Genomic DNA, 11,206 nt, shown 5'->3' with positions numbered 1-11,206 from the left:
TTCTAGAGTTTTTTACCATTAAAGAATCAACTCTGCATCCTATGTTCCAGTTAACACTAGGCTAAATATATAATTTCCTTCAGGTTTAATTGTCTAGTCATAAAATAAATAATTGGTTTTATTAAGAGAGAGATGGGGGAAAGCTAGAGATGAGAGTCTTTGCAAAAACAAAATGGGCCGAATTCAGTCCATGCTCCCTCAGCACATGGAAACATCACCCAAACCTGGACCACTGCAGGGCAGGCTACATTCAACTGAAATTAGACTTCTGCTTTCAACCCAATGCTGCCAAATTGGAGAGCTGCAATGGGCTACCACATACTAAAGTAATATTTTCATAATATGCAAAAGCATAAACATTTTTAAGTTTGCATACCGTGGCAGAAATTGTGGCATTGATTTTATAACTGAAAATAACTGTCAAAAGACCTGTGTAACAAGGTAATGGAAAAGGATATTAAAAGATATCCAAACCTTGCAAATGCCAGTCAGTACTGTTCAATCACCTAAGAAGTGGAACATTTGGGGATCTCTTGATACCAAACCAAGGTCAAGTAGATCAAGAAAGATTTCAGCCAAAACTGCCAGAAGAATTGTTCGGGATACAAAGACAAACCCACAGGTAACCTCAGGAGAAATACAGGCTGCTCTGGAAAAAGGTTGTGTGGTTGTTTCAAGGAGCACAATACGACGATACTTGAACAAAAATTAGCTGCATGGTCGATTTGCGCATAGAAAGAATCCTTTACTGTGCCAATGCCACAAAAAAAGCCTGGTTACAATATGCCTGACAACACCTGGACATGCCTCACAACTTCTGTCACATTGTTATTTGGAGTGACAAGACCAAAATGGAGCTTTATCATCACAAATATAAGCGCTATGTGTGGAGAGGGGTCAACAAGGCCTATAGTGAACAGAATACCATCCCCACTGTGAAGCGTTGGCTCACTGATGTTTTGTGGGTGTGTGAGTTCTAAAGGCACGGGGAATCTTTGCATTCTTCTGCACAAAAGACAATTTGCATTCTTCTGCACGAAAGCTGCACATGGGACACTCTTGGACTTTCCAGCACGACAATGACCCTAAGCACAAAGCCACATTGTCCATCCAAATTTTACAATAGAAAAAGGTGAAGGTTCTGGAGTGGCCATCACAGTCTCCTGACCTTAATATCATCGAGCCACTCCACGGAGATCTCAAACGTGCGGTTCATGCAAGACGACAAAAGACTTTGCATGACCTGGAGGAATTTTGCCAAGATGAATGGGCAGCTGTACCACCTGCAAGAATTCAGGGCCTCTTAGACAACTATTACAAAAGACTGAACACTGTCATTGATGCTAAAGGGGGCAGTACACAGTATTAAGAACTAAGGGTATGCAGACTTTTGAACAAGGGACAGTTCATTTTTTTCTTTGTTACCATGTTTTGTTTTATGATTGTGCCATTCTGTTATGACCTGCAGTTAAATGTGAATCCCATAAGAAATGTTGTCCATGTTTTTTTGTTGTTGTTTTTTTACAAAGGGTACATATGTTACCAATTCACCAAGGGTATGCAAACTTTTGAGCACAACTGTATAGTACCTACTGACATGTTGCATTTCTACTTGTTTACTTTGCAGATGAGACAAGAGTGAGGGCAGATGAGAACAGCAGGCCAATTAAAGACCTAGAGCAGCAGCAGGCAGGGGCAACTGGTAGGACCATCTCTGATTTTGGAGATTTCTTATTTTGAAATATTTGGCTAGAAAACTTGATTGAGAAAAATTCAATATTCTGTTTATCCTGTAGAACACAGCAGAAACAACCAGGATGCATTAATTAGCTTAGGGTACTCAAATTGAAACAGAGCTCTGGAATCATTCAGTGAAGATGAGTAAACAGCAATCCACAAAGCCACAGTGATGTCTTGGAAATGTTATAAGACTAGTCTAGAGCACGGAAACATTGTAGAAAAAATGCAAGCTGCAAATGTGAGTGAGATTCAGGAGAGGCGAAAGTACATCCATCGCATAGTGGCAGTCACTGCACTTTTAGTGAAACAGGGTGTACCCTTTCATGGCCGCGATGAGACAGAGTCAAGTAACAACCAGTGGAACATTCTCAAGATCATCAACCTCCTAGCACAATTTGATCCATTCCTCCAAAATTACAAGGCTCCTTCTAACAGCACCTACTTGTCCCCAGTCTCTCAAAATGAGATGATTCAAAGCTGCAATAATTGCTAAAGAACTTACAGCACTTCAAATGGTTTCTATAATGGCAGAAGAGGCCAGAGATGGGCATAGTGAACAGCTTGCGTTTGTGCGGTATGTTACACCTGAAGGCACATTAAAGGAATGTTTCCTTAAACTTGACAAGTTGAGAGGGTTTGATGCAGAGTCCATCACTGAAGCAACAGAACAAACGCTGGTGTCCAATGGCCTTCAGAACCTGCAGCGTGTGGCTGGTGATGGTGTGTCAGATATGAGCAGTGTAGTTGGGTCGTACAGGCTCTTCTGTGCCAAGCACCCAGAAGCAATACATGTCCACTGTTATGCACATGAACTTAACCTGGTTTTATGTTATACCTGCTAAGCAGTCACAGAAGCCAGTGACTTCTTTGACACATTAGAGTGTGTGTCCTCTTTTTTCAGCATCTGTCTTGCTGAAATACTTAAAGAGCTTGACCAGCGTTTCTCTGGTGTGGGAGCTAATCTCATGAAAGGCATCCAGGCCTGCCACCCAGGCTCAGCCACATTCCTCTCTGAAGAGTTTATAGCAAATGTAGATTTTGCCAAACTCAAATCAAGCAGGTACAGTCTGATGTTCCCCACTCCAAAGAGACAACCCAGACTTAAGACAAACAGTGAGAGTGAAATTTAATGGAGAGACCAGGAAAGACGCAGAGACAGACAACATATAATACAATGTAATGGAGACACAAGGAAAGAGAGAAACAGACAACAAATAGCACAGTATGATGGAGACAACAGGATAGAAAAGGTAACACCATTCTCACATTAAAACACGGTTCCTCAAGTCCTTCCAAAAAGGACCCCCCTCTTGGTCACACTGCTAGCACAAATAAGAGCTGTATGTGGCATTTTTTTACTCCTTGTAAAAATCTAGGTGCACTCAATTACGTTTAGGAGCACAGTTCAATTGTTAAGGTCAAATTTGAATTGTTTATGGTGCTAGAACATATATGCCCTATAAATTCGGTTTAACATTTTCCCAAATTCAACTTTCTCAGCTGTATTTTTTCTGGCTTCTAATTCTTTAGGTTACTTATCAACTAACTTCTTTAGGTTTCTTATCAACTAACATTACATAAAAGACAATGAAAGTCAATTTCAATTATATAAATGACATCAGACAAAAAAAATGTAGGTCTGAGCAACTGTATTTATTTAGTGAAATTGTCCTTTAATAGCGGATCTGGTCCTTCCAATGTTTTTCTAGCTAAAGAGGAATGTATGGTCATAAATGCTATTTAAAAAAACAGATTCAAATGATGTTCTGACTACTGTACTGTGTGATGTAACAGGCACAATGCTGCACTGAGGTAACTTTTACGGATTGTGCACTGGCAAGCACAATGGGTCCTATCAGCTGATAATCAAACACGTGTACCGTACTTAGATGTGTACTGGAAGGCTTGTCTTGATCCTTGTCTTTACTGAACCTGCAAAAAAGGTTTTGTTATGAAGTAAGGCTGTAATTGAAAATGTGTCATCATTAAATTGGGAGAAAAACTGGCTCAACATATGATCCAATTTCTCCACAATTTGCACCTCCACTCTTTAGCCCACTTTCCAAAACATTACATAATTTAAGTTTTCAAGTTATTTAAAAAATTAACCAAAAAAATGTCCATGATGTTCTGTACCACCCCACTGGAACAGTTCATCTGAACACTATAAAACATTGTATGTAAGCTTAAATTGTGCACACTGTAAACTATATTGTCCAGTGGCCTGCTAAAACAATATGACCACTAAGAGCCAATGAGCTTGCACAAATGGTATTTCTTGTACTATAGCGCTACCTGAAGGCCAAACGTAACCAGATATTAGAATTGAGGTGAAATTAGTTCTAAGAAAATTCTAAATGACGGAAAATACACCATGGCAGAAGTCATGATGGATTGTTATTATTATTATCATATAAATAGCAATACAACTAAAAATGAAAAAAACTAAGATAACCACAGGTCATGTAAGGATCTAAGAAAAGAGCAACTACGCATGGACCACTGAACAGAATTAAAACTCCTACTGAACTACCGGAGCCGCGTGGCTTCAAAGGGTGAACAAAGCACACTGCTCTCTACAGTAATTTCCTAAACTTAATGTTTGAAATGTAGCCAACAGACACAAGCAAACTTCCTATTTATACTGTAGATGACAACTGAAGCTATTCAAGAAAATATGTATTGTCCTGTTAGCTTAACATAATCTGTCAGCATGATAAGAATAGCTTCTGAATGACTGGCCTTTTAAAAATTTGGTCATTGTATTTCTCTCTGTGGCTAAATGTGTCTGCATGTTTGACTGCAGAGCTAAAAGGGTGCGTTAATCTTCACACAGGACGCTGGTAAAAGCCCTTGACAAGCAGTTGCAGCTGTGCTTCCCTGACCTCAACCAACAGCTACAGTTGGTTAGAGTTCATGGTTCACAATGTTCAAACATGTTAGCGATCAGGTTTCTCTGTACAAATTTATGGTACTGACCACATATTTTATAATATTGGTTACAGTATGTACCCTATTTAAAAGGGCAGTGTCTTTTGAAGTGAGCTCAATCATATGGTAGGTAAATGCTCTTGGGTTGACAGGTGCATTACATTTTTGTACCGAGTGTGAAGAGATCTGCTTATACAGTACCAATCTATTGGTCAACAGCTGCATCTTGGAACATAGTTTTCTGTTTTTCCACACTCATGAACCAGAGATAAATTCAATTTAGTGTCTGTAGATAGGCCTATATAATATGTATTTCAAAAGAACTAACTGCACATGCCCATGAAGACCAAAACATTAAAAGACAAAATGACTCCCTCTAAAATGTTCTGGTCTATACTGTAGTGTTTGTTTTTGTGAAAAATATTAATCTAAATGCTATCAAAAAACACAGATGTTTAAAGAGTGTAAAACATATTCATATTACAGTGCAAATATATTCATATTGATGAAGGGAAGGACAAACATTTGAACATAAAACTACCAGACACCTGTGTATACCTAACCTTGTTCCCAGGCTATTGCGCACAGTGTACAGTATACACTCACCTAAAGGTTTATTAGGAACACCATACTAATACTGTGTGTGACCCCCTTTCACCTTCAGAACTGCCTTAATTCTACGTGGCATTGATTCAACAAGGTGCTGAAAGCATTCTTTAGAAATGTTGGCCCATATTGATAGGATAGCATCTTGCAGTTGATGGAGATTTGTGGGATGCACATCCAGGGCACGAAGCTCCCGTTCCACCACATCCCAAAGATGCTCTATTGGGTTGGGATCTGGTGACTGTGGGGGCCATTTCAGTACAGTGAACTCATTGTCATGTTCAAGAAACCAATTTGAAATGATTCGAGCTTTGTGACATGGTGCATTATCCTGCTGGAAGTAGCCATCAGAGGATGGGTACATGGTGGTCATAAAGGGATGGACATGGTCAGAAACAATGCTCAGGTAGGCCGTGGCATTTAAACGATGCCCAATTGGCACTAAGGGGCCTAAAGTGTGCCAAGAAAACATCCCCCACACCATTACACCACCACCACCAGCCTGCACAGTGGTAACAAGGCATGATGGATCCCTGTTCTCATTCTGTTTACGCCAAATTCTGACTCTACCATCTGAATGTCTCAACAGAAATTGAGACTCATCAGACTAGGCAACATTCTTCCAGTCTTCAACTGTCCAATTTTGGTGAGCTCATGCAAATTGTAGCCTCTTTTCCCTATTTGTAGTGGAGATGAGTGGTACCCGGTGGGGTCTTCTGCTGTTGTAGCCCATCCGCCTCAAGGTTGTGCGTGTTGTGGCTTCACAAATGCTTCGCTGCAAACCTCGGTTGTAACGAGTGGTTATTTCAGTCAAAGTTGCTGACATTCAGTTTGGAGTTCAGGAGATTGTCTTGACCAGGACCACCCCCCTAAATGCATTGAAGCAACTGCCATGTGATTGGTTGATTAGATAATTGCATTAATGAAAAATTTAACAGGTGTTCCTAATAATCCTTTAGGTGAGTGTATAACCCTGGCATGACAGTTAGGCTTAGTGCGAGCAGAGTCCAAAAAACAGTACTATAATCAGTTACGTTACCAACAAATATTGTAATCGGATTACAGATACTTCTGAAAAAAATTTATGATTACTTTTGGATTACTTCAATTGAAAAAGAATAGTTGCTCGAAATAATTTTGACAGGTTGTATGCATAGACTGTATAAATAATGGACAACGCCCTTTCGCTCTTTTCCATTGGTGAAAAATGAAGCCACCAGTGTCCTGATACGGCGCTGACATCTTGGACTTGCGTCTGCGCAGATAGCGATCTTGGGACCAGTTCTGCGCAGTAGTTATGCGCAGTAGCGAGAAGGAAGTAAAGCCGCGAAATCAACGGCCCCACCCCTGTGCCCCGCCCTCACTCTCCCTCGCAGAATTTCGCATACCGTAATCAATCGCAAGTCCAAGTACAGTACAACCTTTGCTTGTTAAACCTAGACGATATGTTATAGCCTAACTTACATCATGTTTAACCTTCATTTAGAATAGGCCTAATACAAAAATAATTGGTAACTTCTAGCTAACGATCACCTGCTAGCTATTAACATGGCTATTAACGAGGCTTGTTGTCTTTTAGCTAACGTTAGCTAGCCCATTACATTTATTTACTAATTAAATAGCTTATAAATTTAACTTACCGAAAAAAATTCAAAGATCGATTGGAAATGCCAGATCGGTTAGCACAATGTACTGCAGAACAACCCATTATGTCCGTGTGAAATTATATCAATTATAGAAATTTAGAGATTAAATGTAAAGTTCCAATCTCCTCAGTCCTCCGAAGATTCAGTGGCTCCTCGGCTCAGATAGCTGTCAATCACAGCTGTGAATCACGACGTCACACCACCGTTTTTAGAGCATTAAATAACTAACTAAAAACAAACTTATTTTAAAAACAAACTCTTGAATTTACATTAGCGTGATACAAACTACAGTAAATGACAGAAACCAGCTTCGGAAAAAAGATATTTGAAGGGTAATTTAATTGTTTAGTTGGTCTCGCGTCCCATTGAATAACATGGGGAGGGCGGGGTTTATGACCTATACTGGGACCACTCACCAGGGGGCGATCGAGACTCACCAGGGGGCGATTTATGACCTATACTGGGACCACTCACCAGGGGGCGATCGTTTTGGCTTCACTTTTCAGGGCTTGTGCGGCACGCTTGGTTGTATGTATGAGTTTATTATTTAATGTTATAAAAACATAGTTGGAACCAAAATATTAATTGCGTGCCTCAGTTGTGTGTGATCATGCGCACAAAGTTGGACGCGCATAACCAGTTTAGTGACCGCTGGTTTAAATGTATCCGTTTTTTGTTGTTTGGATGGCTGTTAAAAACAGAGTATATCTTCGATAATATTAGCCGAGTCGTATAAAACTTAATTTAGTTATTTTCTCGACGCATAATTCTTAGAACAATGATAGGCAATAGGCCTACCAGGTGTTATATCTTTTTGAAGTTTCAAGGTTTATTTGTCAAATGCACCGAACAACACAGCCAGGACGAGTTGCATCGAATAACTTTTACATTAATTGTTTAATAGATTAGGCAACTATTGTTTATATAGCTGTAATATGGCGCTGCCTTCAAGATAAAACATTATATGGAATTTACCCCTACGTTTTAGGAGAAAAGGTGTGTTGGGAAGCACTCTACCAAAGGATGATTATTTGCATTTGACTCCGCCATATTAACCCAGTCCATACAGGTAGGCCATGTGATTCTGCCTGCTTTGCATCTCTGCAAATTTTGTTCATTGGTAATAATTTAATTTAAGCTATGAGTTCAGGTTCATAATCACAGTTTATTCCTTACATTTGTGTTTTGAAAATCCATCACTGGTGGCCCTAATGATCGCAGGTTACCCGCGGGTAAATCTTATTTGTATGTGGGTGTTCACGATTGCATGCATTCGCCTGCTGGAGGTTACTGCAACATTTTGACAATGTTGGTTGTGTAGCAACTTACCATTTATTTTCAACAATGTTTTGAAGCAATTAAAAACATGAATAAAACACAAGTGACAGAACAGGCTTAAGCATCATTAGATTTTGGGTTATGTTCAGATAAAGTCAGATTCAGGAAGATCGAGGTTTATTTTATTAATTGGAATGACTGAATACCTGACAGACCTTTAGCATGTAATGTAGAGATGTAGCCCAATCATGTTGAAGTAAAAAGCAATGGTTTAGAAACCCATTACCAAAGACACTGTAGTCTATAAAACCCATAGGGTAAAATGGGAATTACGTTTTTGGCCAGCAATGTAAACCCTTACATTGATTGATCCCGCAAAATGTGTTCAGTTGGCTATAGGGTATTGCTATTCCTATTTGTATTATATCATTCAAATACTTTGAATTATATTAAAGTAATTCAAAGTAATCCGATTAAGTTACTGAGTTTGAGTAATCAAAAAGATACGTAACCGATTACCATTGTGGACAAGTAACTTGTAACTGTAACAGATTACATTTAAAAAATAACCTACTCAACCCTGAGTGCGAGTTACCATATCATTACATAGCGGTGACTTTAATATAAAGTTTTTGTCATCTTAAAATTTTTGGTCATCAAAATAATGTGAAGCGTACCAAAAATGTAGCAGTATTTCTGAGACATTTGATAATGTGAACAAATATTTCATCTAAGGTAGCCTGAACCAGTCACTTTAAAAGTAATTAGAGAAACTAATAGCCTAAACATGTCCCAATTAGTGCTAGCTACTGTAGGAACATAATCACAATGAACACAATGTTCTTCGTTCTACTAATTTTTTGAGATGCTGTTTGTGTTTTCCAAAACACATCCAATCCCGTTGTGGATCTTATCAGGCAGCTCACTCAACCAGGAATACACCAGAATCCTTATGCAGTGGAAGAAACATCCTCTTCAACCTTCTTTCTAGATCAGTGGATCTCAAATACACTGCATACCACCTCAGAGAATACTTCTCTGAATATATATATCCACTAAAGGGAGCACCATGTACCAGCAGTGGTACACATACACTTGTTTGAGAACCAGTGATTTAGATTACACTCATCCTCCAAACCTGGACAGTGCTGGTCAATTGCATCACCCTCTGTGAAACTCAGGGCGAATCCATGAGGTGGATTCAAACCATAGTCTTGCAACTGAGTGAGTTTTCCTCTGCGCCATTCAGATGCCCCAGATTTTTTAAAGGACAGTAAGTCTTTGCAGTTATGCCAGCGTGCTCAGCTGTCCCACAACATTATAACTTGTGCAGAACACGATAGACGGTGAGATGATTGATTGCTAAACTAAAAGCCTATCAAGCCGACATCTATTGCATCAGTAATTCTTAATTTGGGCAGATGTGTCTTGGAACAAGATTGTCTTATATGACTAGAGCAAACACCACCATTTCAACACACCAGAAAGACTAACATATGGAGAAGTGCTGACATTAGAATAATATTCAAACTCAAAAGAGGCGCACTATGGTTTTTAGACTTTATTTTCTTAAGCAAATATTTAATATTTAACCAGTGATAGTGTAGTAATCTTATTGGTAGGGAAAAAAAAACTTTTTAGGAAATCTGAAGGGTTTAAACATGCCAGATTCATAACCAAGAGAATTGAGCAGAAGACACATTTATGAAGTCTGCCAAAAATACACCCTCTCTTTCCGGTCCTTCACAGTCTGCAGTGGGGCCGCTTACAGTTCCCCTCCTAAAGGTCACTGGTGTGATGGATGGAATACTAACATAAAAGGTCTTCCAATCGGAAAAAGACTGCCCATAGGGCCATGTAGGTAAAGTCTTGGTGGGTTTTTCCTTTAAAACAAAAAGGGCCTGTTAAGAAATGTTACTTAGTATTTTGTGTAGAATTATCAGAAACTGGCTAATGGGCTACAGTCTTATTTCACACACTGCCACAAAATAGTGGTGGTACCAGCCCATTTGACTATGTGTGTCAGAAATGTCTGGGCTGAGTTGAGGTCACAGTCTGCCCCTGTTTAATTGCAAAGTCCAATATGGAAAATGCCCTCAGGGGTAGCTTACGATAAATGTGCATAGTTTATTAACAGTATGCATGTTCTTTTAATAGTTGTTTATTTTTGCATTGTTTGGGAAAATGGGAAATTACTATTGTTTTGTTCTACTACTATAGTGTAGTATATCATTAAGAGAAAGAATATGGACATTGTTTGGATATACAGCTCCGGAAATAATTAAGAGACCACTGCATCTTTTTCTTTCCTTTACAAAAAAGTTGAAAAGAAAGGTTGTGAGTGAGGAACAGAAGGGTTAAAATTAAGAGACCACTGCAAATTGTACACTTCTGTTCCTCACTAAAAACTTTCCTTTTAAACCTTTTTGGAAAGGAAAGAAAAAGGTGCAGTGGTCTCTTAATTTTAACCCTTCTGTTCCTCACTCAAAACCTTTCTTTTCGACTTTTTTGTAAAGGAAAGAAAAAGATGCAGTGGTCTCTTAATTCTTTCCGGAGCTGTATATCCAAACAATGTCCATATTCTTTCTCTTAATGATATACTTTTCCGGAGTTGTACATAAACATATTAATGTATATGTTTATTATGTAACATGGTTAATATTAATTCAGGGGGCATATTTGGTAAAAATAATCAGTATTCCACATCAAATAAAAATGTTTTGGTCCACAGCCTTGAAACTAGGTGTATTTGACCAAAAGGGTGCTATATATATATTTCAAGGTGCAACAATAGTATTGTCAGTGTGTAGAAAGGGCACAAAAACAAAACCTTTGCTTTTTATATATATATACAGTGGGGAGAACAAGTATTTGATACACTGCCGATTTTGCAGGTTTTCCCACTTACAAAGCATGTAGAAGTCTGTAATTTGTAATAATTACATAATTACTCTTCAACTGTGAGTGATGGAATCTAAAACAAAAATCCAGAAAATCACATTGTA

The sequence above is a fragment of the Esox lucius genome, chromosome 19 (assembly GCF_011004845.1).
Source record: "Esox lucius isolate fEsoLuc1 chromosome 19, fEsoLuc1.pri, whole genome shotgun sequence".
Classification (NCBI taxonomy): Eukaryota; Metazoa; Chordata; class Actinopteri; order Esociformes; family Esocidae; genus Esox; species Esox lucius.
Note: the sequence above shows the minus strand (reverse complement) of the source record.